At 36.2% G+C, this 23123-nt stretch overlaps 99 non-coding genes across 99 annotated transcripts; all 99 read left to right on the top strand.

Annotated features, from left to right (window-relative positions):
• The first annotated feature begins 4394 nt into the window (after positions 1-4394).
• Positions 4395-4477, top strand: Trnal-uaa (transfer RNA leucine (anticodon UAA)). Its single transcript has one exon. It is a non-coding gene; the product is annotated as a tRNA-Leu (tRNA).
• A 90-nt stretch (positions 4478-4567) lies between these two features.
• On the top strand, positions 4568-4650 carry Trnal-uaa (transfer RNA leucine (anticodon UAA)). Its single transcript has one exon. It is a non-coding gene; the product is annotated as a tRNA-Leu (tRNA).
• Positions 4651-4740: 90 nt separating this feature from the next.
• Trnal-uaa (transfer RNA leucine (anticodon UAA)) lies at positions 4741-4823 on the top strand. Its single transcript has one exon. It is a non-coding gene; the product is annotated as a tRNA-Leu (tRNA).
• Positions 4824-4913: 90 nt separating this feature from the next.
• Positions 4914-4996, top strand: Trnal-uaa (transfer RNA leucine (anticodon UAA)). The gene has a single exon. It is a non-coding gene; the product is annotated as a tRNA-Leu (tRNA).
• Positions 4997-5085: 89 nt separating this feature from the next.
• On the top strand, positions 5086-5168 carry Trnal-uaa (transfer RNA leucine (anticodon UAA)). Its single transcript has one exon. It is a non-coding gene; the product is annotated as a tRNA-Leu (tRNA).
• Positions 5169-5258: 90 nt separating this feature from the next.
• On the top strand, positions 5259-5341 carry Trnal-uaa (transfer RNA leucine (anticodon UAA)). Its single transcript has one exon. It is a non-coding gene; the product is annotated as a tRNA-Leu (tRNA).
• A 90-nt stretch (positions 5342-5431) lies between these two features.
• Positions 5432-5514, top strand: Trnal-uaa (transfer RNA leucine (anticodon UAA)). Its single transcript has one exon. It is a non-coding gene; the product is annotated as a tRNA-Leu (tRNA).
• Positions 5515-5605: 91 nt separating this feature from the next.
• Positions 5606-5688, top strand: Trnal-uaa (transfer RNA leucine (anticodon UAA)). The gene has a single exon. It is a non-coding gene; the product is annotated as a tRNA-Leu (tRNA).
• A 90-nt stretch (positions 5689-5778) lies between these two features.
• Positions 5779-5861, top strand: Trnal-uaa (transfer RNA leucine (anticodon UAA)). The gene has a single exon. It is a non-coding gene; the product is annotated as a tRNA-Leu (tRNA).
• Positions 5862-5951: 90 nt separating this feature from the next.
• Positions 5952-6034, top strand: Trnal-uaa (transfer RNA leucine (anticodon UAA)). Its single transcript has one exon. It is a non-coding gene; the product is annotated as a tRNA-Leu (tRNA).
• A 90-nt stretch (positions 6035-6124) lies between these two features.
• Trnal-uaa (transfer RNA leucine (anticodon UAA)) lies at positions 6125-6199 on the top strand. The gene has a single exon. It is a non-coding gene; the product is annotated as a tRNA-Leu (tRNA).
• An 89-nt stretch (positions 6200-6288) lies between these two features.
• On the top strand, positions 6289-6371 carry Trnal-uaa (transfer RNA leucine (anticodon UAA)). The gene has a single exon. It is a non-coding gene; the product is annotated as a tRNA-Leu (tRNA).
• Positions 6372-6461: 90 nt separating this feature from the next.
• Positions 6462-6544, top strand: Trnal-uaa (transfer RNA leucine (anticodon UAA)). The gene has a single exon. It is a non-coding gene; the product is annotated as a tRNA-Leu (tRNA).
• A 90-nt stretch (positions 6545-6634) lies between these two features.
• On the top strand, positions 6635-6717 carry Trnal-uaa (transfer RNA leucine (anticodon UAA)). Its single transcript has one exon. It is a non-coding gene; the product is annotated as a tRNA-Leu (tRNA).
• A 90-nt stretch (positions 6718-6807) lies between these two features.
• Positions 6808-6890, top strand: Trnal-uaa (transfer RNA leucine (anticodon UAA)). Its single transcript has one exon. It is a non-coding gene; the product is annotated as a tRNA-Leu (tRNA).
• Positions 6891-6980: 90 nt separating this feature from the next.
• Positions 6981-7063, top strand: Trnal-uaa (transfer RNA leucine (anticodon UAA)). The gene has a single exon. It is a non-coding gene; the product is annotated as a tRNA-Leu (tRNA).
• A 90-nt stretch (positions 7064-7153) lies between these two features.
• Trnal-uaa (transfer RNA leucine (anticodon UAA)) lies at positions 7154-7236 on the top strand. The gene has a single exon. It is a non-coding gene; the product is annotated as a tRNA-Leu (tRNA).
• Positions 7237-7325: 89 nt separating this feature from the next.
• Positions 7326-7408, top strand: Trnal-uaa (transfer RNA leucine (anticodon UAA)). The gene has a single exon. It is a non-coding gene; the product is annotated as a tRNA-Leu (tRNA).
• Positions 7409-7498: 90 nt separating this feature from the next.
• Trnal-uaa (transfer RNA leucine (anticodon UAA)) lies at positions 7499-7581 on the top strand. The gene has a single exon. It is a non-coding gene; the product is annotated as a tRNA-Leu (tRNA).
• A 90-nt stretch (positions 7582-7671) lies between these two features.
• On the top strand, positions 7672-7754 carry Trnal-uaa (transfer RNA leucine (anticodon UAA)). The gene has a single exon. It is a non-coding gene; the product is annotated as a tRNA-Leu (tRNA).
• A 263-nt stretch (positions 7755-8017) lies between these two features.
• Positions 8018-8100, top strand: Trnai-uau (transfer RNA isoleucine (anticodon UAU)). Its single transcript has one exon. It is a non-coding gene; the product is annotated as a tRNA-Ile (tRNA).
• Positions 8101-8189: 89 nt separating this feature from the next.
• Trnal-uaa (transfer RNA leucine (anticodon UAA)) lies at positions 8190-8272 on the top strand. Its single transcript has one exon. It is a non-coding gene; the product is annotated as a tRNA-Leu (tRNA).
• A 90-nt stretch (positions 8273-8362) lies between these two features.
• Trnal-uaa (transfer RNA leucine (anticodon UAA)) lies at positions 8363-8445 on the top strand. The gene has a single exon. It is a non-coding gene; the product is annotated as a tRNA-Leu (tRNA).
• Positions 8446-8535: 90 nt separating this feature from the next.
• On the top strand, positions 8536-8618 carry Trnal-uaa (transfer RNA leucine (anticodon UAA)). Its single transcript has one exon. It is a non-coding gene; the product is annotated as a tRNA-Leu (tRNA).
• A 90-nt stretch (positions 8619-8708) lies between these two features.
• On the top strand, positions 8709-8791 carry Trnal-uaa (transfer RNA leucine (anticodon UAA)). Its single transcript has one exon. It is a non-coding gene; the product is annotated as a tRNA-Leu (tRNA).
• Positions 8792-8881: 90 nt separating this feature from the next.
• Positions 8882-8964, top strand: Trnal-uaa (transfer RNA leucine (anticodon UAA)). Its single transcript has one exon. It is a non-coding gene; the product is annotated as a tRNA-Leu (tRNA).
• An 89-nt stretch (positions 8965-9053) lies between these two features.
• On the top strand, positions 9054-9136 carry Trnal-uaa (transfer RNA leucine (anticodon UAA)). Its single transcript has one exon. It is a non-coding gene; the product is annotated as a tRNA-Leu (tRNA).
• Positions 9137-9226: 90 nt separating this feature from the next.
• Trnal-uaa (transfer RNA leucine (anticodon UAA)) lies at positions 9227-9310 on the top strand. The gene has a single exon. It is a non-coding gene; the product is annotated as a tRNA-Leu (tRNA).
• A 90-nt stretch (positions 9311-9400) lies between these two features.
• Trnal-uaa (transfer RNA leucine (anticodon UAA)) lies at positions 9401-9483 on the top strand. Its single transcript has one exon. It is a non-coding gene; the product is annotated as a tRNA-Leu (tRNA).
• Positions 9484-9573: 90 nt separating this feature from the next.
• On the top strand, positions 9574-9656 carry Trnal-uaa (transfer RNA leucine (anticodon UAA)). The gene has a single exon. It is a non-coding gene; the product is annotated as a tRNA-Leu (tRNA).
• Positions 9657-9746: 90 nt separating this feature from the next.
• Positions 9747-9829, top strand: Trnal-uaa (transfer RNA leucine (anticodon UAA)). Its single transcript has one exon. It is a non-coding gene; the product is annotated as a tRNA-Leu (tRNA).
• Positions 9830-10092: 263 nt separating this feature from the next.
• On the top strand, positions 10093-10175 carry Trnal-uaa (transfer RNA leucine (anticodon UAA)). Its single transcript has one exon. It is a non-coding gene; the product is annotated as a tRNA-Leu (tRNA).
• A 263-nt stretch (positions 10176-10438) lies between these two features.
• Trnal-uaa (transfer RNA leucine (anticodon UAA)) lies at positions 10439-10513 on the top strand. Its single transcript has one exon. It is a non-coding gene; the product is annotated as a tRNA-Leu (tRNA).
• Positions 10514-10602: 89 nt separating this feature from the next.
• On the top strand, positions 10603-10685 carry Trnal-uaa (transfer RNA leucine (anticodon UAA)). Its single transcript has one exon. It is a non-coding gene; the product is annotated as a tRNA-Leu (tRNA).
• Positions 10686-10775: 90 nt separating this feature from the next.
• Positions 10776-10858, top strand: Trnal-uaa (transfer RNA leucine (anticodon UAA)). The gene has a single exon. It is a non-coding gene; the product is annotated as a tRNA-Leu (tRNA).
• Positions 10859-10948: 90 nt separating this feature from the next.
• Trnal-uaa (transfer RNA leucine (anticodon UAA)) lies at positions 10949-11031 on the top strand. The gene has a single exon. It is a non-coding gene; the product is annotated as a tRNA-Leu (tRNA).
• A 90-nt stretch (positions 11032-11121) lies between these two features.
• On the top strand, positions 11122-11204 carry Trnal-uaa (transfer RNA leucine (anticodon UAA)). The gene has a single exon. It is a non-coding gene; the product is annotated as a tRNA-Leu (tRNA).
• A 90-nt stretch (positions 11205-11294) lies between these two features.
• Positions 11295-11377, top strand: Trnal-uaa (transfer RNA leucine (anticodon UAA)). Its single transcript has one exon. It is a non-coding gene; the product is annotated as a tRNA-Leu (tRNA).
• A 435-nt stretch (positions 11378-11812) lies between these two features.
• On the top strand, positions 11813-11895 carry Trnal-uaa (transfer RNA leucine (anticodon UAA)). Its single transcript has one exon. It is a non-coding gene; the product is annotated as a tRNA-Leu (tRNA).
• A 90-nt stretch (positions 11896-11985) lies between these two features.
• Trnal-uaa (transfer RNA leucine (anticodon UAA)) lies at positions 11986-12068 on the top strand. The gene has a single exon. It is a non-coding gene; the product is annotated as a tRNA-Leu (tRNA).
• Positions 12069-12331: 263 nt separating this feature from the next.
• Positions 12332-12414, top strand: Trnai-uau (transfer RNA isoleucine (anticodon UAU)). The gene has a single exon. It is a non-coding gene; the product is annotated as a tRNA-Ile (tRNA).
• Positions 12415-12503: 89 nt separating this feature from the next.
• Positions 12504-12586, top strand: Trnal-uaa (transfer RNA leucine (anticodon UAA)). The gene has a single exon. It is a non-coding gene; the product is annotated as a tRNA-Leu (tRNA).
• Positions 12587-12676: 90 nt separating this feature from the next.
• Positions 12677-12759, top strand: Trnal-uaa (transfer RNA leucine (anticodon UAA)). Its single transcript has one exon. It is a non-coding gene; the product is annotated as a tRNA-Leu (tRNA).
• A 90-nt stretch (positions 12760-12849) lies between these two features.
• Positions 12850-12932, top strand: Trnal-uaa (transfer RNA leucine (anticodon UAA)). The gene has a single exon. It is a non-coding gene; the product is annotated as a tRNA-Leu (tRNA).
• A 90-nt stretch (positions 12933-13022) lies between these two features.
• On the top strand, positions 13023-13104 carry Trnal-uaa (transfer RNA leucine (anticodon UAA)). Its single transcript has one exon. It is a non-coding gene; the product is annotated as a tRNA-Leu (tRNA).
• An 83-nt stretch (positions 13105-13187) lies between these two features.
• Trnal-uaa (transfer RNA leucine (anticodon UAA)) lies at positions 13188-13270 on the top strand. Its single transcript has one exon. It is a non-coding gene; the product is annotated as a tRNA-Leu (tRNA).
• An 89-nt stretch (positions 13271-13359) lies between these two features.
• Trnal-uaa (transfer RNA leucine (anticodon UAA)) lies at positions 13360-13442 on the top strand. The gene has a single exon. It is a non-coding gene; the product is annotated as a tRNA-Leu (tRNA).
• Positions 13443-13532: 90 nt separating this feature from the next.
• Positions 13533-13615, top strand: Trnal-uaa (transfer RNA leucine (anticodon UAA)). Its single transcript has one exon. It is a non-coding gene; the product is annotated as a tRNA-Leu (tRNA).
• Positions 13616-13705: 90 nt separating this feature from the next.
• Positions 13706-13788, top strand: Trnal-uaa (transfer RNA leucine (anticodon UAA)). The gene has a single exon. It is a non-coding gene; the product is annotated as a tRNA-Leu (tRNA).
• A 262-nt stretch (positions 13789-14050) lies between these two features.
• Positions 14051-14133, top strand: Trnai-uau (transfer RNA isoleucine (anticodon UAU)). The gene has a single exon. It is a non-coding gene; the product is annotated as a tRNA-Ile (tRNA).
• A 90-nt stretch (positions 14134-14223) lies between these two features.
• Trnal-uaa (transfer RNA leucine (anticodon UAA)) lies at positions 14224-14306 on the top strand. Its single transcript has one exon. It is a non-coding gene; the product is annotated as a tRNA-Leu (tRNA).
• Positions 14307-14396: 90 nt separating this feature from the next.
• On the top strand, positions 14397-14479 carry Trnal-uaa (transfer RNA leucine (anticodon UAA)). The gene has a single exon. It is a non-coding gene; the product is annotated as a tRNA-Leu (tRNA).
• A 90-nt stretch (positions 14480-14569) lies between these two features.
• Trnal-uaa (transfer RNA leucine (anticodon UAA)) lies at positions 14570-14652 on the top strand. The gene has a single exon. It is a non-coding gene; the product is annotated as a tRNA-Leu (tRNA).
• A 262-nt stretch (positions 14653-14914) lies between these two features.
• Positions 14915-14997, top strand: Trnal-uaa (transfer RNA leucine (anticodon UAA)). Its single transcript has one exon. It is a non-coding gene; the product is annotated as a tRNA-Leu (tRNA).
• Positions 14998-15087: 90 nt separating this feature from the next.
• Positions 15088-15170, top strand: Trnal-uaa (transfer RNA leucine (anticodon UAA)). The gene has a single exon. It is a non-coding gene; the product is annotated as a tRNA-Leu (tRNA).
• Positions 15171-15260: 90 nt separating this feature from the next.
• Trnal-uaa (transfer RNA leucine (anticodon UAA)) lies at positions 15261-15343 on the top strand. Its single transcript has one exon. It is a non-coding gene; the product is annotated as a tRNA-Leu (tRNA).
• Positions 15344-15433: 90 nt separating this feature from the next.
• Trnal-uaa (transfer RNA leucine (anticodon UAA)) lies at positions 15434-15516 on the top strand. The gene has a single exon. It is a non-coding gene; the product is annotated as a tRNA-Leu (tRNA).
• A 90-nt stretch (positions 15517-15606) lies between these two features.
• Positions 15607-15689, top strand: Trnal-uaa (transfer RNA leucine (anticodon UAA)). Its single transcript has one exon. It is a non-coding gene; the product is annotated as a tRNA-Leu (tRNA).
• An 89-nt stretch (positions 15690-15778) lies between these two features.
• On the top strand, positions 15779-15861 carry Trnai-uau (transfer RNA isoleucine (anticodon UAU)). Its single transcript has one exon. It is a non-coding gene; the product is annotated as a tRNA-Ile (tRNA).
• A 90-nt stretch (positions 15862-15951) lies between these two features.
• On the top strand, positions 15952-16034 carry Trnal-uaa (transfer RNA leucine (anticodon UAA)). Its single transcript has one exon. It is a non-coding gene; the product is annotated as a tRNA-Leu (tRNA).
• A 90-nt stretch (positions 16035-16124) lies between these two features.
• Trnal-uaa (transfer RNA leucine (anticodon UAA)) lies at positions 16125-16207 on the top strand. The gene has a single exon. It is a non-coding gene; the product is annotated as a tRNA-Leu (tRNA).
• A 90-nt stretch (positions 16208-16297) lies between these two features.
• Positions 16298-16380, top strand: Trnal-uaa (transfer RNA leucine (anticodon UAA)). The gene has a single exon. It is a non-coding gene; the product is annotated as a tRNA-Leu (tRNA).
• Positions 16381-16470: 90 nt separating this feature from the next.
• On the top strand, positions 16471-16553 carry Trnal-uaa (transfer RNA leucine (anticodon UAA)). The gene has a single exon. It is a non-coding gene; the product is annotated as a tRNA-Leu (tRNA).
• A 90-nt stretch (positions 16554-16643) lies between these two features.
• Trnal-uaa (transfer RNA leucine (anticodon UAA)) lies at positions 16644-16726 on the top strand. The gene has a single exon. It is a non-coding gene; the product is annotated as a tRNA-Leu (tRNA).
• A 90-nt stretch (positions 16727-16816) lies between these two features.
• On the top strand, positions 16817-16899 carry Trnal-uaa (transfer RNA leucine (anticodon UAA)). The gene has a single exon. It is a non-coding gene; the product is annotated as a tRNA-Leu (tRNA).
• A 90-nt stretch (positions 16900-16989) lies between these two features.
• On the top strand, positions 16990-17072 carry Trnal-uaa (transfer RNA leucine (anticodon UAA)). Its single transcript has one exon. It is a non-coding gene; the product is annotated as a tRNA-Leu (tRNA).
• A 90-nt stretch (positions 17073-17162) lies between these two features.
• On the top strand, positions 17163-17245 carry Trnal-uaa (transfer RNA leucine (anticodon UAA)). Its single transcript has one exon. It is a non-coding gene; the product is annotated as a tRNA-Leu (tRNA).
• A 75-nt stretch (positions 17246-17320) lies between these two features.
• On the top strand, positions 17321-17403 carry Trnal-uaa (transfer RNA leucine (anticodon UAA)). Its single transcript has one exon. It is a non-coding gene; the product is annotated as a tRNA-Leu (tRNA).
• A 90-nt stretch (positions 17404-17493) lies between these two features.
• Positions 17494-17576, top strand: Trnal-uaa (transfer RNA leucine (anticodon UAA)). The gene has a single exon. It is a non-coding gene; the product is annotated as a tRNA-Leu (tRNA).
• Positions 17577-17665: 89 nt separating this feature from the next.
• Trnal-uaa (transfer RNA leucine (anticodon UAA)) lies at positions 17666-17748 on the top strand. The gene has a single exon. It is a non-coding gene; the product is annotated as a tRNA-Leu (tRNA).
• Positions 17749-17838: 90 nt separating this feature from the next.
• Positions 17839-17921, top strand: Trnal-uaa (transfer RNA leucine (anticodon UAA)). Its single transcript has one exon. It is a non-coding gene; the product is annotated as a tRNA-Leu (tRNA).
• A 263-nt stretch (positions 17922-18184) lies between these two features.
• Positions 18185-18267, top strand: Trnal-uaa (transfer RNA leucine (anticodon UAA)). Its single transcript has one exon. It is a non-coding gene; the product is annotated as a tRNA-Leu (tRNA).
• A 90-nt stretch (positions 18268-18357) lies between these two features.
• Trnal-uaa (transfer RNA leucine (anticodon UAA)) lies at positions 18358-18440 on the top strand. The gene has a single exon. It is a non-coding gene; the product is annotated as a tRNA-Leu (tRNA).
• A 90-nt stretch (positions 18441-18530) lies between these two features.
• Positions 18531-18613, top strand: Trnal-uaa (transfer RNA leucine (anticodon UAA)). The gene has a single exon. It is a non-coding gene; the product is annotated as a tRNA-Leu (tRNA).
• Positions 18614-18703: 90 nt separating this feature from the next.
• Positions 18704-18786, top strand: Trnal-uaa (transfer RNA leucine (anticodon UAA)). The gene has a single exon. It is a non-coding gene; the product is annotated as a tRNA-Leu (tRNA).
• A 90-nt stretch (positions 18787-18876) lies between these two features.
• On the top strand, positions 18877-18959 carry Trnal-uaa (transfer RNA leucine (anticodon UAA)). The gene has a single exon. It is a non-coding gene; the product is annotated as a tRNA-Leu (tRNA).
• An 89-nt stretch (positions 18960-19048) lies between these two features.
• On the top strand, positions 19049-19131 carry Trnai-uau (transfer RNA isoleucine (anticodon UAU)). Its single transcript has one exon. It is a non-coding gene; the product is annotated as a tRNA-Ile (tRNA).
• A 90-nt stretch (positions 19132-19221) lies between these two features.
• On the top strand, positions 19222-19304 carry Trnal-uaa (transfer RNA leucine (anticodon UAA)). The gene has a single exon. It is a non-coding gene; the product is annotated as a tRNA-Leu (tRNA).
• A 90-nt stretch (positions 19305-19394) lies between these two features.
• Trnal-uaa (transfer RNA leucine (anticodon UAA)) lies at positions 19395-19477 on the top strand. Its single transcript has one exon. It is a non-coding gene; the product is annotated as a tRNA-Leu (tRNA).
• A 90-nt stretch (positions 19478-19567) lies between these two features.
• Positions 19568-19650, top strand: Trnal-uaa (transfer RNA leucine (anticodon UAA)). The gene has a single exon. It is a non-coding gene; the product is annotated as a tRNA-Leu (tRNA).
• A 90-nt stretch (positions 19651-19740) lies between these two features.
• On the top strand, positions 19741-19823 carry Trnal-uaa (transfer RNA leucine (anticodon UAA)). The gene has a single exon. It is a non-coding gene; the product is annotated as a tRNA-Leu (tRNA).
• A 90-nt stretch (positions 19824-19913) lies between these two features.
• Positions 19914-19996, top strand: Trnal-uaa (transfer RNA leucine (anticodon UAA)). The gene has a single exon. It is a non-coding gene; the product is annotated as a tRNA-Leu (tRNA).
• A 90-nt stretch (positions 19997-20086) lies between these two features.
• On the top strand, positions 20087-20169 carry Trnal-uaa (transfer RNA leucine (anticodon UAA)). The gene has a single exon. It is a non-coding gene; the product is annotated as a tRNA-Leu (tRNA).
• A 90-nt stretch (positions 20170-20259) lies between these two features.
• On the top strand, positions 20260-20342 carry Trnal-uaa (transfer RNA leucine (anticodon UAA)). Its single transcript has one exon. It is a non-coding gene; the product is annotated as a tRNA-Leu (tRNA).
• Positions 20343-20431: 89 nt separating this feature from the next.
• On the top strand, positions 20432-20514 carry Trnal-uaa (transfer RNA leucine (anticodon UAA)). The gene has a single exon. It is a non-coding gene; the product is annotated as a tRNA-Leu (tRNA).
• Positions 20515-20604: 90 nt separating this feature from the next.
• Trnal-uaa (transfer RNA leucine (anticodon UAA)) lies at positions 20605-20687 on the top strand. Its single transcript has one exon. It is a non-coding gene; the product is annotated as a tRNA-Leu (tRNA).
• A 90-nt stretch (positions 20688-20777) lies between these two features.
• On the top strand, positions 20778-20860 carry Trnal-uaa (transfer RNA leucine (anticodon UAA)). Its single transcript has one exon. It is a non-coding gene; the product is annotated as a tRNA-Leu (tRNA).
• Positions 20861-20950: 90 nt separating this feature from the next.
• On the top strand, positions 20951-21033 carry Trnal-uaa (transfer RNA leucine (anticodon UAA)). Its single transcript has one exon. It is a non-coding gene; the product is annotated as a tRNA-Leu (tRNA).
• A 90-nt stretch (positions 21034-21123) lies between these two features.
• Trnal-uaa (transfer RNA leucine (anticodon UAA)) lies at positions 21124-21206 on the top strand. The gene has a single exon. It is a non-coding gene; the product is annotated as a tRNA-Leu (tRNA).
• Positions 21207-21296: 90 nt separating this feature from the next.
• On the top strand, positions 21297-21379 carry Trnal-uaa (transfer RNA leucine (anticodon UAA)). The gene has a single exon. It is a non-coding gene; the product is annotated as a tRNA-Leu (tRNA).
• Positions 21380-21642: 263 nt separating this feature from the next.
• On the top strand, positions 21643-21725 carry Trnal-uaa (transfer RNA leucine (anticodon UAA)). Its single transcript has one exon. It is a non-coding gene; the product is annotated as a tRNA-Leu (tRNA).
• Positions 21726-21815: 90 nt separating this feature from the next.
• Positions 21816-21898, top strand: Trnal-uaa (transfer RNA leucine (anticodon UAA)). Its single transcript has one exon. It is a non-coding gene; the product is annotated as a tRNA-Leu (tRNA).
• A 90-nt stretch (positions 21899-21988) lies between these two features.
• Positions 21989-22071, top strand: Trnal-uaa (transfer RNA leucine (anticodon UAA)). Its single transcript has one exon. It is a non-coding gene; the product is annotated as a tRNA-Leu (tRNA).
• An 89-nt stretch (positions 22072-22160) lies between these two features.
• Positions 22161-22243, top strand: Trnai-uau (transfer RNA isoleucine (anticodon UAU)). Its single transcript has one exon. It is a non-coding gene; the product is annotated as a tRNA-Ile (tRNA).
• Positions 22244-22333: 90 nt separating this feature from the next.
• Positions 22334-22416, top strand: Trnal-uaa (transfer RNA leucine (anticodon UAA)). Its single transcript has one exon. It is a non-coding gene; the product is annotated as a tRNA-Leu (tRNA).
• Positions 22417-22506: 90 nt separating this feature from the next.
• On the top strand, positions 22507-22589 carry Trnal-uaa (transfer RNA leucine (anticodon UAA)). Its single transcript has one exon. It is a non-coding gene; the product is annotated as a tRNA-Leu (tRNA).
• Positions 22590-22679: 90 nt separating this feature from the next.
• On the top strand, positions 22680-22762 carry Trnal-uaa (transfer RNA leucine (anticodon UAA)). The gene has a single exon. It is a non-coding gene; the product is annotated as a tRNA-Leu (tRNA).
• A 90-nt stretch (positions 22763-22852) lies between these two features.
• On the top strand, positions 22853-22935 carry Trnal-uaa (transfer RNA leucine (anticodon UAA)). The gene has a single exon. It is a non-coding gene; the product is annotated as a tRNA-Leu (tRNA).
• A 90-nt stretch (positions 22936-23025) lies between these two features.
• Positions 23026-23108, top strand: Trnal-uaa (transfer RNA leucine (anticodon UAA)). The gene has a single exon. It is a non-coding gene; the product is annotated as a tRNA-Leu (tRNA).
• The last annotated feature ends 15 nt before the right edge of the window (positions 23109-23123 follow it).

Raw genomic sequence — 23123 nt, 5'->3', positions numbered from 1 at the left:
GTTTGTCAGAACAATCTGGCATGCGGATATTTTTTCCTAAAAGTAAACCCTGACCAAATATTCAAAATCACATAGTATTCGCTGCCCAAATAAGATCTCACTAGGCTACCCCACAGCTTTTCCGAGGAATGGTGCACCTTCTCCAAGTGATATTACCTCAAGTAATAGCACGAAGCTGGATACTCCACCAGACTAGATAAATTCTTGTCCTGGAATCCAGTAAGACCAAGAGACCAAAATAAAAGATATACTACAACGTATGAAACTGGTTAATGGGGGAGAGGAAAATTATGTTATCAACTTCTTTATTGACTCAGTGTTTGAGAAATAAAGAACTTAAATTGAACATTCGAATATCTATGTATCTCATATAGAGTTCAAGTGTTAGCCCCAGGTCGTGGGCCCCTTGACTTCTGAGAACTTCGACTGAAGTAAAATAAAACAAAAAAGGTCATATTCTGACAAATTAGAAATGATTTTAATTGGACGATTCACGAAACAATAAAAAAGACAGCACAATGGCAGAGTGGTTGAGGCGATGGACTTAAGTTCCAATAGACAAGTGTCCGCATGGGTTGGAACTCAACTCGTGTTAAGATATTAGCAATATTTTACAAATTAACTATGATTTTAATTGGAAGATTTATGGAAAATGAGAAGAATTATGTAAAAAAAAAAAAAGTACAGATAGTACGATGGCACAGTGATTAAGCCATTATACTTAAGTTCCAATGGACACGTGTCTGCGTGGGTGAACCGCACTCGTGCTAAGATACTAGTTTTATTTTGGCAAATTGAATATGATTATAATTGGACGATTCATGAAAAAATAAGAAGGATTATGTTCAATAGGATGCAGCTATCACGATGGCCGAGTGGTTAAGGCATTGGACTTAAGTTCTGGTGGACAAGGCTCTGTGTTGGTTCAGACCCCACTCGTGCTAAGATACTTGTTATGTTTTGACAAATTAGATATGATTTTAATTGGAAGATTCAGTAAAAAAATAAGAAGAATTATGTTCAATAGAATACAGACAGCACGATGGCCGAGTGGTTAAGGCGTTGGACTTGGGTTCCAATGGACATTTTACTCCATCTAAATATAGCAGAGTAAGCGTTAAAACTTTTGAGATATTAAAAAAAAAAACGCGCCTTTTTATTTTTATTTATTTATTTTTTAGAACGTATTTTAAAATAAAAATGAAAGTATGTATATAAAAAAATGAATTTTACATGTAATTTAAGTTATGTGCTGAAATAATAAATCATTATTTAGAAACTTATTTAAATTGGGAGTATGGTGAAAATATGTACCTAACAATTTAATAAAAGCGATATCGTAAAAACGGAATTCCTTGTTTAAATAATTGTAAATAAGAAAAATCATTTATCTTTTTAGTTCAACTATTTTACTGCGCAATATTTATATCAGCGTGAAATAGATTAAACTTTTTTTTTAAAGTTTATGACCGTTTTTGTTATCCCAAAAGCTTATTAATAAGTATTTGTGGTAAATGTCGTGGCCCTGTAGGTGTCAGAATTTTGGAGAATATACTTCCAAAATAAACTATTAAAATTGTTTACAAAAATTATAGAAATATTATTTTTTATTTAAAAAAAGTGTTTACAAAATGCCGGCAATAAAAAAAATAATGTTTCTATTATTTTTTTAAAACAATTTTAATAGTTTATTTTGGAAGTATATTCCATAAAGAAAATAAACAACCCACTTTAAACGGAGAAATTACGAGTTTTGTATATGTTATTCGCAGTTTTGTGTTAGGGTTGTCAAAAATTCCCCCAAAATTCTGATACTGCTAGTGGCGCTGTAAACGAAAATAACGTTTAAAATTACGGCAAACGAGTAGTTTCCAAGATATGAAAAAATGTTAGTTTTAAAAAATGGGGGATCACTTTTCTATAAAAATTTAACGTAAAATGCGCACCCACTTTATGGCCATCGTTTTTTTTTTTTTAGGGCACTTTCTTTTTAACAAATAAAACCGAAGGAAAATGAGTATGGTCACCTTTATGATGGGGGTTGGGAGTCAACGTACAATGAATATAGTTTGACGTAAAATGAGCACCCCTTTCATCAAAAAGTGTAAACAAAATTTTTGTCGGGGAGAGAGGGTCAACTGTAGGTGCTCATTTTACGTTAAGTTGTGTTCATTCCTACATCAAAGAGGCACTTCGCCTTGTTTGACGCGAAAATATAATTTTAAAAAGTATTGCTCGTTGCCCATGTAAAAAAAAAAAAAAATTGGACATAAAGTGGGTGGTCGTTTTAGGTTAAATTATCCCCCCCTTTTTAAACTAATATCTCTATATATCTTGGAAACTACTAGTTTGCCGTAATTTTAAACGTTGTTTTCGTTTTCAGCACACCCGAAAATCTATAAAAGTGGTAATTTGAAAGGATTTTTCGAGAGTGGACTAATTCTGCACATTTCCCTTATTTTTTTATTTTATCGTTTTTTGTCATGTAAGTTTCTTTCTTTTTTTTTTTTTATAAAGTCAAACATGGTACGATTTTCTTTTAAATTATTTCTTTAGGTATGTGAACTTCATTTTCCACCTGAAGACATACAGCGAGAGACATCAGCATTTGATGAAAGGACTGGAAAGACAATTAGTGTTAAATTAAAATATCCCTATCTTAAGGATGGTGCTATTCCTCGAATATTACCAAACTGTCCTTCCTATTTATCGTCATCAACCACTTTTAGAGAGTCTCCTATTGCAATGAAAATGCGTTTAGAAAATTCTGCTCTTAAGCGTGCATTATGTGAAAGTGTTGCTGACGAGTTAGAGTTACGGAAACGTAAAACTTTCCATAATATTGATGATTTAGAAAATAAATTAACGTTTATAGATAAAAATTATTGGACTTCTATTAGGCAAGACAATACCATGATTATATGCCATATAAAGAGATGCCCATGCCCCAATAAAAATGTGTATGGTGATTGAACCGGACTTGGCCGTTAGAGTATTCTGTAGTGATGTGGAAATGAGTGCTATAGGGGAGTATAGAATTCCTAAACATGTAACAGAGGAAAATACTCTGCAGATTTTGATGGAAAACATGAAAAAAATGGACATCGAAGAACAGGAAATGAAAACTTCTAATATAAGTTCTTTATTAAAATTAATCTTATCATTTCTGCTATTAGTGCAAGATGAATCATTTAAATATTTTAATGCCATTAAGTTCATATATGAACAAATTAACGTAATGACAATGAATAAGGTTAATTATTCGAGTGAAATGATGGTATTTTCTTCCTTATTATATAACTGCTCCCCTAGAGAGTACAGACTGTTGAGAGACGCTAAAAATGTAATTTTACCATGCTATTCAACCATTCGAAGATTAACCTTATCAACTTCTATGAATCCTGTCATTGAACAACACGATAACAATTTTCTCATGTATATTTAAAGTTCAAGTTACTAATGCAGAATGACATCACAGTATCTTTACTTGTTGATGAAATACATCTCATACCTTATCTTGATTATAAAGGTGGTAATATTGTTGGTTTAGCTAACAACAGCAATGAACCTGCCACAAGTGCATTTGCTTTTATTCTTATCAGTGTATTCTCACAATATAAGAATGTTGTGCATGTTATGCCAACTAAATGTCTTCTAGATGAGAACTTATTTGACATAATTAAACATGTAATAATTGGCTTAGAAGATATAGGGTTTAAGGTATTATCAGATAATAATGCAATAAATAAAAAAGCTATGTCTTTCTTTTGTAGCCCATCAAAGCTTTCAATTGTATATCCCCATCCAGTTAGAACGTCTAGCCCTCTTTTCTTCTTATTCGACCCAGTGCATATATTAAAATGCATTAGAAACAATTGGCTTGGCCAAAAAGATGAACGTAAATGCATGATGTTCCCAAAGTTTTGTTATAATGGAAATCATGAATTAGATAACATCCAAAGTGCTCTATTTTCTAGTTTACATAAACTTTATGCCCTAGAATCTCAATCACTTGTGAAATATTGTATAAGTTGACTTCAAAAGCTCTTTCTCCGACTACTTTTGAAAGGCAAAATTTTTTGCCAATTTTCAACGAATATACCTTAACCTTAGGAAAACAGGAATGCTTGCCACATTATGCAGAAATAGCAGAATACATTCAAATATTTTATATTTGGTGGACAATACTGAATATGAAAACACCATATAAAGGTTGTCGACTTCGTAATAAATATGCTAATCCACTTACATTAAATAGTTCCAATGGACAAGTGTCCGCGTGGGTTCGAACCCCACTCGTGCTAAATACTTGTTATATTTTGACAAAATAAATATGATTAAAATTAGTTGATTAAGTAAAAAATAAAAAGAGTTATGTTCACACGGATGTAGAAAGCACGATGGCCGAGTGGTTAAGGCGTTGGACTTAAGTTCCAATGGACAAGTGTCCGCGTGGGTTCAAACCCCACTCGTGCTAAATACTTGTTATATTTTGACAAATTAAATATGATTAAAATTAGAGGATTAAGTAAAAAATAAAAAGAGTTATGTTCACTAGGATGTTGACAGCACGATGGCCGAGTGGTTAAGCCGTTGGACTTAAGTTCCAATGGACAAGTGTCCGCGTGGGTTCGAACCCCACTCGTGCTAAATACTTGTAATATTTTGACAAATTATATATGATTAAAATTAGAAGATTAAGTAAAAAATAAAAAGAGTTATGTTCACTAGGATACAGAGAGCACGATGGGCGAGTGGTTAAGGCGTTGGACTTAAGTTCCAATGGACAAGTGTCCGCGTGGGTTCGAACCCCACTCGTGCTAAATACTTGTTATATTTTGACAAATTATATATGATTAAAATTAGAAGATTAAGTAAAAAATAAAAAGAGTTATGTTCACTAGGATGTTGACAGCACGATGGCCGAGTGGTTAAGCCGTTGGACTTAAGTTCCAATGGACAAGTGTCCGCGTGGGTTCGAACCCCACTCGTGCTAAATACTTGTAATATTTTGACAAATTATATATGACTAAAATTAGAAGATTAAGCAAATATAAAAAGAATTATGTTCACTAGAGTACAGAGAGCACGATGGCCGAGTGGTTAAGGCGTTGGACTTAAGTTCCAATGGACAAGTGTCCGCGTGGGTTCGAACCCCACTCGTGCTAAATGCTTGTTATATTTTGACAAAATAAATATGATTAAAATCAGAGGATTAAGTAAAAAATAAAAAGAGTTATGTTCACTAGGATGTAGACAGCACGATGGCCGAGTGGTTAAGGCGTTGGACTTAAGTTCCAATGGACAAGTGTCCGCATGGGTTCGAACCCCACTCGTGCTAAATACTTGTTATATTTTGACAAATTATATATGATTAAAATTAGAAGATTAAGTAAAAAATAAAAAGAGTTATGTTCACACGGATGTAGACAACACGATGGCCGAGTGGTTAAGGCGCTGGACTTAAGTTCCAATGGACAAGTGTCCGCGTGTGTTCGAACCCCACTCGTGCTAAATACTTGTTATATTTTGACAAAATAAATATGATTAAAATTAGAGGATTAAGTAAAAAAATAAAAAAAGGTATGTTCAGACGGATGTAGACAGCACGATGGCCGAGTGGTTAAGGCGTTGGACTTAAGTTCCAATGGACAAGTGTCCGCGTGGGTTCGAACCCCACTCGTGCTAAATACTTGTTATATTTTGACAAATTATATATGATTAAAATTAGACGATTAAGTAAAAAATAAAAAGAGTTATGTTCACTAGGATACAGAGAGCACGATGGCCGAGTGGTTAAGGCGTTGGACTTAAGTTCCAATAGACAAGTGTCTGCGTGGGTTCGAACCCCACTCGTGCTAAATACTTGTTATATTTTGACAAAATAAATATGATTAAAATTAGAGGATTAAGTAAAAAATAAAACGAGTTATGTTCACTAGGATGTAGACAGCACGATGGCCGAGTGGTTAAGGCGTTGGACTTAAGTTCCAATAGACAAGTGTCCGCGGTGGTTCAAACCCCACTCGTGCTAAATACTTGTTATATTTTGACAAATTATATATGATACAAATTAGAAGATTAAGTAAAAAATAAAAAGAGTTATGTTCACTAGGATGTTGACAGCACGATGGCCGAGTGGTTAAGGCGTTGGACTTAAGTTCCAGTGGACAAGTGGGTTCGAACCCCACTCGTGCTAAATACTTGTTATATTTTGACAAATTATATATGACTAAAATTAATAGATTAAGCAAATATAAAAAGAATTATGTTCACTAGAGTACAGAGAGCACGATGGCCGAGTGGTTAAGGCGTTGGACTTAAGTTCCAATGGACAAGTGTCCGCGTGGGTTCGAACCTCACTCGTGCTAAATACTTGTTATATTTTGACAAAAAAAATATGATTAAAATTAGAGGATTAAGTCACAAAAAAAAAGAGTTATGTTCACTAGGATGTAGACAGCATGATGGCCGAGTGGTTAAGGCGTTGGACTTAAGTTCCAATGGACAAGTGTCCGCGTTGGTTCGAACCCCACTCGTGCTAAATACTTGTTATATTTTGACAAATTATATATGATTAAAATTAGAAGATTAAGTAAAAAATAAAAAGAGTTATGTTCACACGGATGTAGACAACACGATGGCCGAGGGGTTAAGGCACTGGACTTAAGTTCCAATGGACATGTGTCCGGGTGGGTTCGAACCCCACTCGTGCTAAATACTTGTTATATTTTGACAAAATAAATATGATTAAAATTAGAGGATTAAGTAAAAAATAAAAAGAGGTATGTTCAGACGGATGTAGACAGCACGATGGCCGAGTGGTTAAGGCGTTGGACTTAAGTTCCAATGGACAAGTGTCCGCGTGGGTTCGAACCCCACTCGTGCTAAATACTTGTTATATTTTGACAAATTAAATATGATTAAAATGAGAAGATTAAGTAAAAAATAAAAAGAGTTATGTTCACTAGGATACAGAGAGCACGATGGCCGAGTGGTTAAGGCGTTGGACTTAAGTTCCAATGGACAAGTGTCCGCGTGGGTTCGAACCCCACTCGTGCTAAATACTTGTTATATATTGACAAATTATATATGATTAAAATTAGAAGATTAAGTAAAAAATAAAAAGAGTTATGTTCACTAGGATGTTGACAGCACGATGGCCGAGTGGTTAAGGCGTTGTACTTAAGTTGCAATGGACAAGTGTCAGCGTGGGTTCGAACCCCACTCGTGCTAAATACTTGTTATATTTTGACAAATTATATATGACTAAAATTAGAAGATAAAGCAAATATAAAAAGAATTATGTTCACTAGATTACAGAGAGCACGATGGCCGAGTGGTTAAGGTTTTGGACTTAAGTTCCAATGGGCAAGTGTCCGCGTTGGTTCGAACCCCACTCGTGCTAAATACTTGTTATATTTTGACAAAATAAATATGATTAAAATTAGAGGATTAAGTAAAAAATAAAAAGAGTTATGTTCACTAGGATTTAGACAGCATGATGGCCGAGTGGTTAAGGCGTTGGACTTAAGTTCCAATGGACAAGTGTCCGCGTGGGTTCAAACCCCACTCGTGCTAAATACTTGTTATATTTTGACAAATTAAATATGATTAAAATTAGAAGATTAAGTAAAAAATAAAGAGAGTTATGTTCACTAGGATACAGAGAGCACGATGGCCGAGTGGTTAAGGCGTTGGACTTAAGTTCCAATAGAAAAGTGTCTGCGTGGGTTCGAACCCCACTCGTGCTAAATACTTGTTATATTTTGACAAAATAAATATGATTTAAATTAGAGGATTAAGTAAAAAATAAAACGAGTTATGTTCACTAGGATATAGACAGCACGATGGCCGAGTGGTTAAGGCGTTGGACTTCAGTTCCAATGGACAAGTGTCCGCGGTGGTTCAAACCCCACTCGTGCTAAATACTTGTTATATTTTGACAAATTAAATATGATTAAAATTAAAAGATTAAGTAAAAAATAAAAAGAGTTATGTTCACTAGGATGTTGACAGCACGATGGCCGAGTGGTGAAGGCGTTGGACTTATGTTCCAATGGACAAGTTTCCTCGTGTGTTCGAACCCCACTCGTGCTAAATACTTGTTATATTTTGACAAATTATATATGACTAAAATTAGAAGATTAAGCAAATATAAACAGAACTATGTTCACTAGAGTACAGAGAGCACGATGGCCGAGTGGTTAAGGCGTTGGACTTAAGTTCCAATGGACAAGTGTCCGCGTGGGTTCGAACCCCACTCGTGCTAAATACTTGTTATATTTTGACAAAATAAATATGATTAAAATTAGAGGATTAAGTAACAAAAAAAAAGAGTTATGTTCACTAGGATGTAGACAGCATGATGGCCGAGTGGTTAAGTCGTTGGACTTAAGTTCCAATGGACAAGTGTCCGCGTGGGTTAGAACCCCACTCGTGCTAAATACTTGTCATATATTGACAAATTATATATGATTAAAATTAGAAGATTAAGTCAAAAATAAAAAGAGTTATGTTAACAGGGATGTAGACAACACGATGGCCGAGTGGTTAAGGCGTTGGACTTAAGTTCCAATGGACAAGTGTCCGCGTGGGTTCGAACCCCACTCGTGCTAAATACTTGTTATATTTTGACAAATTATATATGATTAAAATAAGAGGATTAAGTAAAAAATAAAAAGAGTTATGTTCACTAGGATGTTGACAGCACGATGGCCGAGTGGTTAAGGCATTGGACTTAAGTTCCAATGGGCAAGTGTCCGCGTGGGTTCGAACCCCACTCGTGCTAAATACTTGTTATATTTTGACAAAATAAATATGATTAAAATTAGAGGATTAAGTAAAAAATAAAAAGAGTTATGTTCACACGGATGTAGAAAACACGATGGCCGAGTGGTTAAGGCGTTGGACTTAAGTTCCAATGGACAAGTGTCCGCGTGGGTTCGAACCCCACTCGTGCTAAATACTTGTTATATTTTGAAAAATTATATATGACTAAAATTAGAAGATTAAGCAAATATAAAAACAATTATGTTCACTAGAGTACAGAGAGCACGATGGCCGAGTGGTTAAGGCGTTGGACTTAAGTTCCAATGGACAAGTGTCCGCATGGGTTAGAACCCCACTCGTGCTAAATACTTGTTATATTTTGACAAAATAAATATGATAACAATTAGAGGATTACGTAACAAATAAAAAGAGTTATGTTCACTAGGATGTAGACAGCATGATGGCCGAGTGGTTAAGGCGTTGGCCTTAAGTTCCAATGGACAAGTGTCCGGTGTGGGTTCGAACCCCACTCGTGCTAAATACTTGTTATATTTTGACAAATTATATATGATTAAAATTAGAAGATTAAGTAAAAAATAAAAAGAGTTATGTTCACACGGAGTTAGACAACAAGATGGCCGAGTGGTTAAGGCGCTGGACTTAAGTTCCAATGGACAAGTGTCCGCGTGGGTTCGAACCCCACTCTTGCTAAATACTTGTTATATTTTGACAAAATAAAGCTGATTAAAATTAGAGGATTAAGTAAAAAATAAAAAGAGGTATGTTCAGACGGATGTAGACAACACGATGGCCGAGTGGTTTAGGCGTTGGACTTAAGTTCCAATGGACAAGTGTCCGCGTGGGTTCGAACCCCACTCGTGCTAAATACTTGTTATATTTTGACAAATTTTATATGATTAAAATTAGAAGATTAAGTAAAAAATAAAAAGAGTTATGTTTACTAGGATGTTGACAGCACGATGGCCGAGTGGTTAAGGCGTTGGACTTAAGTTCCAATGGACAAGTGTCCGCATGGGTTTGAACCCCACTCGTGCTAAATACTTGTTATATTTTGATAAATTATATATGATTAAAATTAGAAGATCAAGTAAAAAATAAAAAGAGTTATGTTCACACGGATGTAGACATCACGATGGCCGAGTGGTTAAGGCGCTGGACTTAAGTTCCAATGGAAAAATGTCCGCGTGTGTTCGAACCCCACTCGTGCTAAATACTTGTTATATTTTGACAAAATAAATATGATTAAAATTAGACGATTAAGTAAAAAATAAAAAGAGTTATGTTCACTAGGATACAGAGAGCACGATGGCCGAGTGGTTAAGGCGTTGGACTTAAGTTCCAATAGACAAGTGTCTGCGTGGGTTCGAACCCCACTCGTGCTAAATACTTGTTATATTTTGACAAATTATATATGATTAAAATTAGAGGATTAAGTAAAAAATAAAACGAGTTATGTTCACTAGGATGTAGACAGCATGATGGCCGAGTGGTTAAGGCGTTGGACTTAAGTTCCAATAGACAAGTGTCCGCGGTGGTTCAAACCCCACTCGTGCTAAATACTTGTTATATTTTGACAAATTATATATGATACAAATTAGAAGATTAAGTAAAAAATAAAAAGAGTTATGTTCACTAGGATTTTGACAGCACGATGGCCGAGTGGTTAAGGCGTTGGACTTAAGTTCCAATGGACAAGTGGGTTCGAACCTCACTCGTGCTAAATACTTGTTATATTTTGACAAATTATATATGACTAAAATTAATAGATTAAGCAAATATAAAAAGAATTATGTTCACTAGAGTACAGAGAGCACGATGGCCGAGTGGTTAAGGCGTTGGACTTAAGTTCCAATGGACAAGTGTCCGCGTGGGTTCGAACCTCACTCGTGCTAAATACTTGTTATATTTTGACAAAATAAATATGATTAAAATTAGAGGATTAAGTAACAAAAAAAAAGAGTTATGTTCACTAGGATGTAGACAGCATGATGGCCGAGTGGTTAAGGCGTTGGACTTAAGTTCCAATGGACAAGTGTCCGCGTTGGTTCGAACCCCACTCGTGCTAAATACTTGTTATATTTTGACAAATTATATATGATTAAAATTAGAAGATTAAGTAAAAAATAAAAAGAGGTATGTTCAGACGGATGTAGACAGCACGATGGCCGAGTGGTTAAGGCGTTGGACTTAAGTTCCAATGGACAAGTGTCCGCGTGGGTTCGAACCCCACTCGTGCTAAATACTTGTTATATTTTGACAAATTAAATATGATTAAAATGAGAAGATTAAGTAAAAAATAAAAAGAGTTATGTTCACTAGGATACAGAGAGCACGATGGCCGAGTGGTTAAGGCGTTGGACTTAAGTTCCAATGGACAAGTGTCCGCGTGGGTTCGAACCCCACTCGTGCTAAATACTTGTTATATATTGACAAATTATATATGATTAAAATTAGAAGATTAAGTAAAAAATAAAAAGAGTTATGTTCACTAGGATGTTGACAGCACGATGGCCGAGTGGTTAAGGCGTTGGACTTAAGTTCCAATGGACAAGTGTCCGCGTGGGTTCGAACCCCACTCGTGCTAAATACTGGTTATATTTTGACAAATTATATATGATTAAAATTAGAAGGTTAAGTAAAAAATAAAAAGAGTTATGTTCACACGGATGTAGACAACACGATGGCCGAGGGGTTTAGGCGCTGGACTTAAGTTCCAATGGACAAGTGTCCGCGTGGGTTCGAACCCAACTCGTGCTAAATACTTGTTATATTTTGACAAATTATATATGACTAAAATTAGAAGATTAAGCAAATATAAAAAGAATTATGTTCACTAGATTACAGAGAGCACGATGGCCGAGTGGTTAATGTTTTATACTTAAGTTCCAATGGGCAAGTGTCCGCGTTGGTTCGAACCCCACTCGTGCTAAATACTTGTTATATTTTGACAAAATGAATATGATTAAAATTAGAGGATTAAGTAAAAAATAAAAAGAGTTATGTTCACTAGGATGTAGACAGCATGATGGCCGAGTGGTTAAGGCGTTGGACTTAAGTTCCAATGGACAAGTGTCCGCGTGGGTTCGAACCCCACTCGTGCTAAATACTTGTTATATTTTGACAAATTAAATATGATTAAAATTAGGAGATTAAGTAAAAAATAAAAAGAGTTATGTTAACTAGGATACAGAGAGCACGATGGCCGAGTTGTTAAGGCGTTGGACTTAAGTTCCAATAGACAAGTGTCTGCGTGGGTTCGAACCCCACTCGTGCTAAATACTTGTTATATTTTCACAAAATAAATATGATTTAAATTAGAGGATTAAGTAAAAAATAAAACGAGTTATGTTCACTAGGATGTAGACAGCACGATGGCCGAGTGGTTAAGGCGTTGGACTTCAGTTCCAATGGACAAGTGTCCGCGGTGTTTCAAACCCCACTCGTGCTAAATACTTGTTATATTTTGACAAATTATATATGATTAAAATTAAAAGATTAAGTAAAAAATAAAAAGAGTTATGTTCACTAGGATGTTGGCAGCACGATGGCCGAGTGGTTAAGGCGTTGGACTTATGTTCCAATGGACAAGTGTCCGCGTGGGTTCGAACCCCACTCGTGCTAAATACTTGTTATATTTTGACAAATTATATATGACTAAAATAAGAAGATTAAGCAAATATAAAAAGAATTATGTTCACCAGAGTACAGAGAGCATGATGGCCGAGTGGTTAAGGCGTTGGACTTAAGTTCCAATGGACAAGTGTCCGCGTGGGTTCGAACCCCACTCATGCTAAATACTTGTCATATTTTGACAAATTATATATGATTAAAATTAGAAGATTAAGTAAAAAATAAAAAGAGTTATGTTCACACGGATGTAGACACCACGATGGCCGAGGGGTTAAGGCGCTGGACTTAAGTTCCAATGGACAAGTGTCCGCGTGGGTTCGAACCCCACTCGTGCTAAATACTTGTTATATTTTGACAAAATAAATATGATTAAAATTAGAGGATTAAGTAAAAAATAAAAAGAGGTATGTTCAGACGGATGTAGACAGCACGATGGCCGAGTGGTTAAGGCGTTGGACTTAAGTTCCAATGGACAAGTGTCCGCGTGGGTTCGAACCCCACTCGTGCTAAATACTTGTTATATTTTGACAAATTATATATGATTAAAATTAGAAGATTAAGTAAAAAATAAAAAGAGTTATGTTCACTAGGATACAGAGAGAACGATGGCCGAGTGGTTAAGGCGTTGGACTTAAGTTCCAATGGAAAGTGTCCGCGTGGGTTCGAACCCCACTCGTGCTAAATACTTGTTATATTTCGACAAATTATATATGATTAAAATTAGAAGATTAAATAAAAAGAGTTATGTTCAGTATGATGTTGACAGCACGATGTCCGAGTGGTTAAGGCGTTGGACTTAAGTTGCAATGGACAAGTGTCAGCGTGGGTTCGAACCCCACTTGTGCTAACTACTTGTTAGATTTTGACAAATTATATATGACTAAAATTAGAAGATCAGGCAAATATAAAAAGAATTATGTTCACTAGATTACAAAGAGCACGATGGCCGAGTGGTTAAGGCGTTGGACTTAAGTTCCAATGGACAAGTGTCCGCGTGGGTTCGAACCCCACTCGTGCTAAATACTTGTTATATTTTGACAAATTAAATATGATTAAAATTAGAAGATTAAGTAAAAAATAAAAAGAGTTATGTTCACTAGGATACAGAGAGCACGATGGCCGAGTGGTTAAGGCGTTGGACTTAAGTTCCAATGGACAAGTGTCCGCGTGGGTTCGAACCCCACTCGTGCTAAATACTTGTTATAGTTTGACAAAATAAATATGATTAAAATTAGAGGATTAAGTAAAAAATAAAAAGAGTTATGTTCACTAGGATGTAGACAGCATGATGGCCGAGTGGTTAAGGCGTTGGACTTAAGTTCCAATTGAAAAGTGTCCGCGTGGGTTCGAACCCCACTCGTGCTAAATACTTGTTATATTTTGACAAAATAAATATGATTAAAATAAGAGGATTCAGTAAAAAATAAAAAGAGGTATGTTCAGACGGATGTAGACAGTACGATGGGCGAGTGGTTAAGGCGTTGGACTTAAGTTCCAATGGACAAGTGTCCGCGTGTGTTCGAACCCCACTAGTGCTAAATACTTGTTATATTTTGACAAATTATATATGACTAAAATTAGAAGATTAAGCAAATATAAAAAGAATTATGTTCACTAGAGTACAGAGAGCACGATGGCCGAGTGGTTAAGGCGTTGGACTTATGTTCCAATGGGCAAGTGTCCGCGTGGGTTCGAACCCCACTCGTGCTAAATGCTAATTATATTTTGACAAAATAAATATGATTAAAATTAGAGGATTAAGTAAAAAATAAAAAGAGTTATGTTCACTAGGATGTAGACAGCATGATGGCCGAGTGGTTAAGGCGTTGGACTTAAGTTCCAATGGACAAGTGTCCGCGTGGGTTCGAACCCCACTCGTGCTAAATACTTGTTATATTTTGACAAATTATATATGATTAAAATTAGAAGATCAAGTAAAAAATAAAAAGAGTTATGTTCACACGGATGTAGACAACACGATGGCCGAGTGGTTAAGGCGCTGGACTTAAGTTCCAATGGACAAGTGTCCGCGTGTGTTCGAACCCCACTCGTGCTAAATACTTGTTATATTTTGACAAAATAAATATGATTAAAATTAGAGGATTTAGTAAAAAATAAAAAGAGGTATGTTCAGACGGATGTAGACAGCACGATCGCCGAGTGGTTAAGGCGTTGGACTTAAGTTCCAATGGACAAGTGTCCGCGTGGGTTCGAACCCCACTCGTGCTAAATACTTGTTATATTTTGACAAATTAAATATGATTAAAATTAGAAGATTAAGTAAAAAATAAAAAGAGTTATGTTCACTAGGATACAGAGAGAACGATGGCTGAGTGGTTAAGGCATTGGACTTAAGTTGCAATGGACAAGTGTCAGCGTGGGTTCGAACCCCACTTGTGCTAACTACTTGTTAGATTTTGACAAATTATATATGACTAAAATTAGAAGATCAGGCAAATATAAAAAGAATTATGTTCACTAGATTACAAAGAGCACGATGGCCGAGTGGTTAAGGCGTTGGACTTAAGTTCCAATGGACAAGTGTCCGCGTGGGTTCGAACCCCACTCGTGCTAAATACTTGTTATATTTTGACAAATTAAATATGATTAAAATTAGAAGATTAAGTAAAAAATAAAAAGAGTTATGTTCACTAGGATACAGAGAGCACGATGGCCGAGTGGTTAAGGCGTTGGACTTAAGTTCCAATGGACAAGTGTCCGCGTGGGTTCGAACCCCACTCGTGCTAAATACTTGTTATAGTTTGACAAAATAAATATGATTAAAATTAGAGGATTAAGTAAAAAATAAAAAGAGTTATGTTCACTAGGATGTAGACAGCATGATGGCCGAGTGGTTAAGGCGTTGGACTTAAGTTCCAATTGACAAGTGTCCGCGTGGGTTCGAACCCCACTCGTGCTAAATACTTGTTATATTTTGACAAAATAAATATGATTAAAATTAGAGGATTCAGTAAAAAATAAAAAGAGGTATGTTCAGACGGATGTAGACAGCACGATGGGCGAGTGGTTAAGGCGTTGGACTTAAGTTTCAATGGACAAGTGTCCGCGTGGGTTCGAACCCCACTCGTGCTAAATACTTGTTATATTTTGACAAATTATATATGATTAAAATTAGAACATTAAGTAAAAAATAAAAAGAGTTATGTTCACTAGGATGTTGACAGCACGATGGCCGAGTGGTTAAGGCGTTGGACTTAAGTTCCAATGGACAAGTGTCCGCGTGTGTTCGAACCCCACTCGTGCTAAATACTTGTTATATTTTGACAAATTATATATGACTAAAATTAGAAGATTAAGCAAATATAAAAAGAATTATGTTCACTAGAGTACAGAGAGCACGATGGCCGAGTGGTTAAGGCGTTGGACTTATGTTCCAATGGGCAAGTGTCCGCGTGGGTTCGAACCCCACTCGTGCTAAATGCTTGTTATATTTTGACAAAATAAATATGATTAAAATTAGAGGATTAAGTAAAAAATAAAAAGAGTTATGTTCACTAGGATGTAGACAGCATGATGGCCGAGTGGTTAAGGCGTTGGACTTAAGTTCCAATGGACAAGTGTCCGCGTGGGTTCGAACCCCACTCGTGCTAAATACTTGTTATATTTTGACAAATTATATATGATTAAAATTAGAAGATCAAGTAAAAAATAAAAAGAGTTATGTTCACACGGATGTAGACAACACGATGGCCGAGTGGTTAAGGCGCTGGACTTAAGTTCCAATGGACAAGTGTCCGCGTGTGTTCGAACCCCACTCGTGCTAAATACTTGTTATATTTTGACAAAATAAATATGATTAAAATTAGAGGATTAAGTAAAAAATAAAAAGAGGTATGTTCAGACGGATGTAGACAGCACGATCGCCGAGTGGTTAAGGCGTTGGACTTAAGTTCCAATGGACAAGTGTCCGCGTGGGTTCGAACCCCACTCGTGCTAAATACTTGTTATATTTTGACAAATTAAATATGATTAAAATTAGAAGATTAAGTAAAAAATAAAAAGAGTTATGTTCACTAGGATACAGAGAGAACGATGGCTGAGTGGTTAAGGCATTGGACTTAAATTCCAATGGACAAGTGTCCGCGTGGGTTCGAACCCCACTCGTGCTAAATACTTGTTATATTGTGACAAATTAAATATGATTAAAATTAGAAGATTAAGTAAAAAATAAAAAGAGTTATGTTCACTAGGATGAAGACAGCGCGATGGCCGAGTGGTTAAGGCGTTGGACTTAAGTTCCAATGGACAAGTGTCCGCGTGGGTTCGAACCCCACTCGTGCTAAATACTTGTTATATTTTGACAAATTAAATATGATTAAAATTAGAAGATTAAGTAAAAAATAAAAAGAGTTATGTTCACTAGGATACAGAGAGCACGATGGCTGAGTGGTTAAGGCATTGGACTTAAGTTCCAATAGACAAGTGTCCGCGTGGGTTCGCACCCCACTCGTGCTAAATACTTGTTATATTTTGACAAACTAAATATGATTAAAATTAGAGGATTAAGTAAAAAATAAAAAGAGTTATTTTCACTAGGATGTAGACAGCACGATGGCCGAGTGGTTAAGGCGTTGGACTTAAGTTCCAATGGACAAGTGTCCGCGTGGGTTCGAACCCCACTCGTGCTAAATACTTGTTATATTTTGACAAATTAAATATGATTAAAATTAGAAGATTAAGTAAAGAATAAAAAGAGTTATGTTCACTAGGATACAGAGAGCACGATGGCCGAGTGGTTAAGGCGTTGGACTTAAGTTCCAATGGACAAGTGTCCGCGTGGGTTCGAACCCCACTCGTGCTAAATACTTGTTATATTTTGACAAATTATATATGATTAAAATTAGAAGATTAAGTATATGTCCACTAGGATGTTGACAGCACAATGGCCGAGTGGTTAAGGCGTTGGACTTAAGTTCCAATGGACAAGTGTCCGCGTGGGTTCGGACCCCACTCGTGCTAAATACTTGTTATATTTTGACAAATTATATATGATTAAAATTAGAAGATTAAGTAAAAAATAAAAAGAGTTATGTTCACTAGGATGTTGACAGCACGATGGCCGAGTGGTTAAGGCGTTGGACTTAATTTCCAATGGACAAGTGTCCGCGTGGGTTCGAACCCCACTCGTGCTAAATACTTGTTATATTTTGACAAATTTTATATAACTAAAATTAGAAGATTAAGCAAATATAAAAAGAATTATGTTGACTAGAGTACAGAGAGCACGATGGCCGAGTGGTTAAGGCGTTGGACTTAAGTTCCAATGGGCAAGTGTCCGCGTGGGTTCGAACCCCACTCGTGCTAAATACCTGTTATATTTTGACAAAATAAATATGATTAAAATTAGAGGATTAAGTAAAAAATAAAAAGAGTTATGTTCACTAGGATGTACACAGCATGATGGCCGAGTGGTTAAGGCGTTGGACTTAAGTTCCAATAGACAAGTGTCCGCGTGGGTTCGCACCCCATTCGTGCTAAATACTTGTTATATTTTGACAAATTATATATGATTAAAATTAGAAGATTAAGTAAAAAATAAAAAGAGTTATGTTCACACGGATGTAGACAACACGGTGGCCGAGTGGTTAAGGCGCTGGACTTAAGTTCCAATGGACAAGTGTCCGCTTGTGTTCGAACCCCACTCGTGCTAAATACTTGTTATATTTTGACAAAATAAATATGATTAAAATTAGAGGATTAAGTAAAAAATAAAAAGATGTATGTTCAGGCGGATGTAGACAGCACGATGGCCGAGTGGTTAAGGCGTTGGACTTAAGTTCCAATGGACAAGTGTCCGCGTGGGTTCGAACCCCACTCGTGCTAAATACTTGTTATATTTTGACAAATTAAATATGATTAAAATAAGAAGATTAAGTAAAAAATAAAAAGAGTTATGTTCACTAGGATACAGAGAGCACGATGGCCGAGTGGTTAAGGCGTTGGACTTAAGTTCTAATGGACAAGTGTCCGCGTGGGTTCGAACCCCACTCGTGCTAAATACTTGTTATATTTTGACAAAATAAATATGATTAAAATTAGAGGATTAAGTAAAAAATAAAAAGAGTTATGTTCACTAGGATGTAGACAGCATGATGGCCGAGTGGTTAAGGCGTTGGACTTAAGTTCCAATTGACAAGTGTCCGCGTGTGTTCGAACCCCACTCGTGCTAAATACTTGTTATATTTTTACAAAATAAATATGATTAAAATTAGAGGATTAAGTAAAAAATAAAAAGAGGTATGTTCAGACGGATGTAGACAGCACGATGGGCGAGTGGTTAAGGCGTTGGACTTAAGTTTCAATGGACAAGTGTCCGCGTGGGTTCGAACCCCACTCGTGCTAAATACTTGTTATATTTTGACAAATTATATATGATTAAAATTAGAGGATTAAGTAAAAAATAAAAAGAGTTATGTTCACTAGGATGTTGACAGCACGATGGCCGAGTGGTTAAGGCGTTGGACTTAAGTTCCAATGGACAAGTGTCCGCGTGGGTTCGAACCCCACTCGTGCTAAATACTTGTTATATTTTGACAAATTATATATGACTAAAATTAGAAGATTAAGCAAATATAAAAAGAATTATGTTCACTAGAGTACAGAGAGCACGATGGCCGAGTGGTTAAGGCGTTGGACTTATGTTCCGATGGGCAAGTGTCCGCGTGGGTTCGAACCCCACTCGTGCTAAATGCTTGTTATATTTTGACAAAATAAATATGATTAAAATTAGAGGATTAAGTAAAAAATAAAAAGAGTTATGTTCACTAGGATGTAGACAGCATGATGGCCGAGTGGTTAAGGCGTTGGACTTAAGTTCCAATGGACAAGTGTCCGCGTGGGTTCGAACCCCACTCGTGCTAAATACTTGTTATATTTTGACAAATTATATATGATTAAAATTAGAAGATCAAGTAAAAAATAAAAAGAGTTATGTTCACACGGATGTAGACAACACGATGGCCGAGTGGTTAAGGCGCTGGACTTAAGTTCCAATGGACAAGTGTCCGCGTGTGTTCGAACCCCACTCGTGCTAAATACTTGTTATATTTTGACAAAATAAATATGATTAAAATTAGAGGATTAAGTAAAAAATAAAAAGAGGTATGTTCAGACGGATGTAGACAGCACGATGGCCGAGTGGTTAAGGCGTTGGACTTAAGTTCCAATGGACAAGTGTCCGCGTGGGTTCGAACCCCACTCGTGCTAAATACTTGTTATATTTTGACAAATTAAATATGATTAAAATTAGAAGATTAAGTAAAAAATAAAAAGAGTTATGTTCACTAGGATACAGAGAGAACGATGGCTGAGTGGTTAAGGCATTGGACTTAAATTCCAATGGACAAGTGTCCGCGTGGGTTCGAACCCCACTCGTGCTAAATACTTGTTATATTTTGACAAATTAAATATTATTAAAATTAGAAGATTAAGTAAAAAATAAAAAGAGTTATGTTCACTAGGATGTAGACAGCGCGATGGCCGAGTGGTTAAGGCGTTGGACGTAAGTTCCAATGGACAAGTGTCCGCGTGGGTTCGAACCCCACTCGTGCTAAATACTTGTTATATTTTGACAAATTAAATATGATTAAAATTAGAAGATTAAATAAAAAATAAACAGAGTTATGTTCACTAGGATACAGAGAGCACGATGGCCGAGTGGTTAAGGCGTTGGACTTAAGTTCCAATGGACAAGTGTCCGCGTGGGTTCGGACCCCACTCGTGCTAAATACTTGTTATATTTTGACAAATTATATATGATTAAAATTAGAAGATTAAGTAAAAAATAAAAAGAGTTATGTTCACTAGGATGTTGACAGCACGATGGCCGAGTGGTTAAGGCGTTGGACTTAAGTTCCAATGGACAAGTGTCCGCGTGGGTTCGAACCCCACTCGTGCTAAATACTTGTTATATTTTGACAAATTTTATATGACTAAAATTAGAAGATTAAGCAAATATAAAAAGAATTATGTTCACTAGAGTACAGAGAGCACGATGGCCGAGTGGTTAAGGCGTTGGACTTAAGTTCCAATGGGCAAGTGTCCGCGTGGGGTCGAACCCCACTCGTGCTAAATACCTGTTATATTTTGACAAAATAAATATGATTAAAATTAGAGGATTAAGTAAAAAATAAAAAGAGTTATGTTCACTAGGATGTAGACAGCATGATGGCCGAGTGGTTAAGGCGTTGGACTTAAGTTCCAATGGACAAGTGTCCGCGTGGGTTCGCACCCCATTCGTGCTAAATACTTGTTATATTTTGACAAATTATATATGATTAAAATTAGAAGATTAAGTAAAAAATAAAAAGAGTTATGTTCACACGGATGTAGACAACACGATGGCCGAGTGGTTAAGGCGCTGGACTTAAGTTCCAATGGACAAGTGTCCGCGTGTGTTCGAACCCCACTCGTGCTAAATACTTGTTATATTTTGACAAAATAAATATGATTAAAATTAGAGGATTAAGTAAAAAATAAAAAGAGGTATGTTCAGGCGGATGTAGACAGCACGATGGCCGAGTGGTTAAGGCGTTGGACTTAAGTTCCAATGGACAAGTGTCCGCGTGGGTTCGAACCCCACTCGTGCTAAATACTTGTTATATTTTGACAAATTAAATATGATTAAAATAAGAAGATTAAGTAAAAAATAAAAAGAGTTATGTTCACTAGGATACAGAGAGCACGATGGCCGAGTGGTTAAGGCGTTGGACTTAAGTTCCAATGGACAAGTGTCCGCGTGGGTTCGAACCCCACTCGTGCTAAATACTTGTTATATTTTGACAAAATAAATATGATTAAAATTAGAGGATTAAGTAAAAAATAAAAAGAGTTATGTTCACTAGGATGTAGACAGCATGATGGCCGAGTGGTTAAGGCGTTGGACTTAAGTTCCAATTGACAAGTGTCCGCGTGGGTTCGAACCCCACTCGTGCTAAATACTTGTTATATTTTGACAAAATAAATATGATTAAAATTAGAGGATTAAGTAAAAAATAAAAAGAGGTATGTTCAGACGGATGTAGACAGTACGATGGGCGAGTGGTGAAGGCGGTGGACTTAAGTTTCAATGGACAAGTGTCCGCGTGGGTTCGAACCCCACTCGTGCGAAATGCTTGTTATATTTTGACAAAATAAATATGATTAAAATTAGAGGATTAAGTAAAAAATAAAAAGAGTTATGTTCACTAGGATGTAGACAGCATGATGGCCGAGTGGTTAAGGCGTTGGACTTAAGTTCAAATGGACAAGTGTCCGCGTGGGTTCGAACCCCACTCGTGCTAAATACTTGTTATATTTTGACAAATTATATATGATTAAAATTAGAAGATTAAGTAAAAAATAAAAAGAGTTATGTTCACACGGATGTAGACAACACGATGGCCGAGTGGTTAAGGCGCTGGACTTAAGTTCCAATGGACAAGTGTCCGCGTGTGTTCGAACCCCACTCGTGCTAAATACTTGTTATATTTTGACAAAATAAATATGATTAAAATTAGAGGATTAAGTAAAAAATAAAAAGAGGTATGTTCAGACGGATGTAGACAGCACGATGGCCGAGTGGTTAAGGCGTTGGACTTAAGTTCCAATGGACAAGTGTCCGCGTGGGTTCGAACCCCACTCGTGCTAAATACTTGTTATATTTTGACAAATTATATATGACTAAAATTAGAAGATTAAGCAAATATAAAAAGAATTATGTTCACTAGAGTACAGAGAGCACGATGGCAGAGTGGTTAAGGCGTTGGACTTATGTTCCAATGGGCAAGTGTCCGCGTGGGTTCGAACCCCACTCGTGCTAAATGCTTGTTATATTTTGACAAAATAAATATGATTAAAATTAGAGGATTAAGTAAAAAATAAAAAGAGTTATGTTCACTAGGATGTAGACAGCATGATGGCCGAGTGGTTAAGGCGTTGGACTTAAGTTCCAATGGACAAGTGTCCGCGTGGTTTCGAACCCCACTCGTGCTAAATACTTGTTATATTTTGACAAATTATATATGATTAAAATTAGAAGATCAAGTAAAAAATAAAAAGAGTTATGTTCACACGGATGTAGACAACACGATGGCCGAGTGGTTAAGGCGCTGGACTTAAGTTCCAATGGACAAGTGTCCGCGTGTGTTCGAACCCCACTCGTGCTAAATACTTGTTATATTTTGACAAAATAAATATGATTAAAATTAGAGGATTAAGTAAAAAATAAAAAGAGGTATGTTCAGACGGATGTAGACAGCACGATGGCCGAGTGGTTAAGGCGTTGGACTTAAGTTCCAATGGAAAAGTGTCCGCGTGGGTTCGAACCCCACTCGTGCTAAATACTTGTTATATTTTGACAAATTAAATATGATTAAAATTAGAAGATTAAGTAAAAAATAAAAAGAGTTATGTTCACTAGGATACAGAGAGAACGATGGCTGAGTGGTTAAGGCATTGGACTTAAATTCCAATGGACAAGTGTCCGCGTAGGTTCGAACCCCACTCGTGCTAAATACTTGTTATATTTTGACAAATTAAATATTATTAAAATTAGAAGATTAAGTAAAAAATAAAAAGAGTTATGTTCACTAGGATGTAGACAGCGCGATGGCCGAGTGGTTAAGGCGTTGGACTTAAGTTCCAATGGACAAGTGTCCGCGTGGGTTCGAACCCCACTCGTGCTAAATACTTGTTATATT

The sequence above is a fragment of the Euprymna scolopes genome, chromosome 37 (genome assembly GCF_053919585.1).
Source record: "Euprymna scolopes isolate OS-2025 chromosome 37, ASM5391958v1, whole genome shotgun sequence".
In the NCBI taxonomy this organism is placed as follows: Eukaryota; Metazoa; Mollusca; class Cephalopoda; order Sepiida; family Sepiolidae; genus Euprymna; species Euprymna scolopes.
The sequence above is the reverse complement of the archived record's forward strand: the minus strand, read 5'-3'. Positions and strand labels throughout refer to the sequence as shown.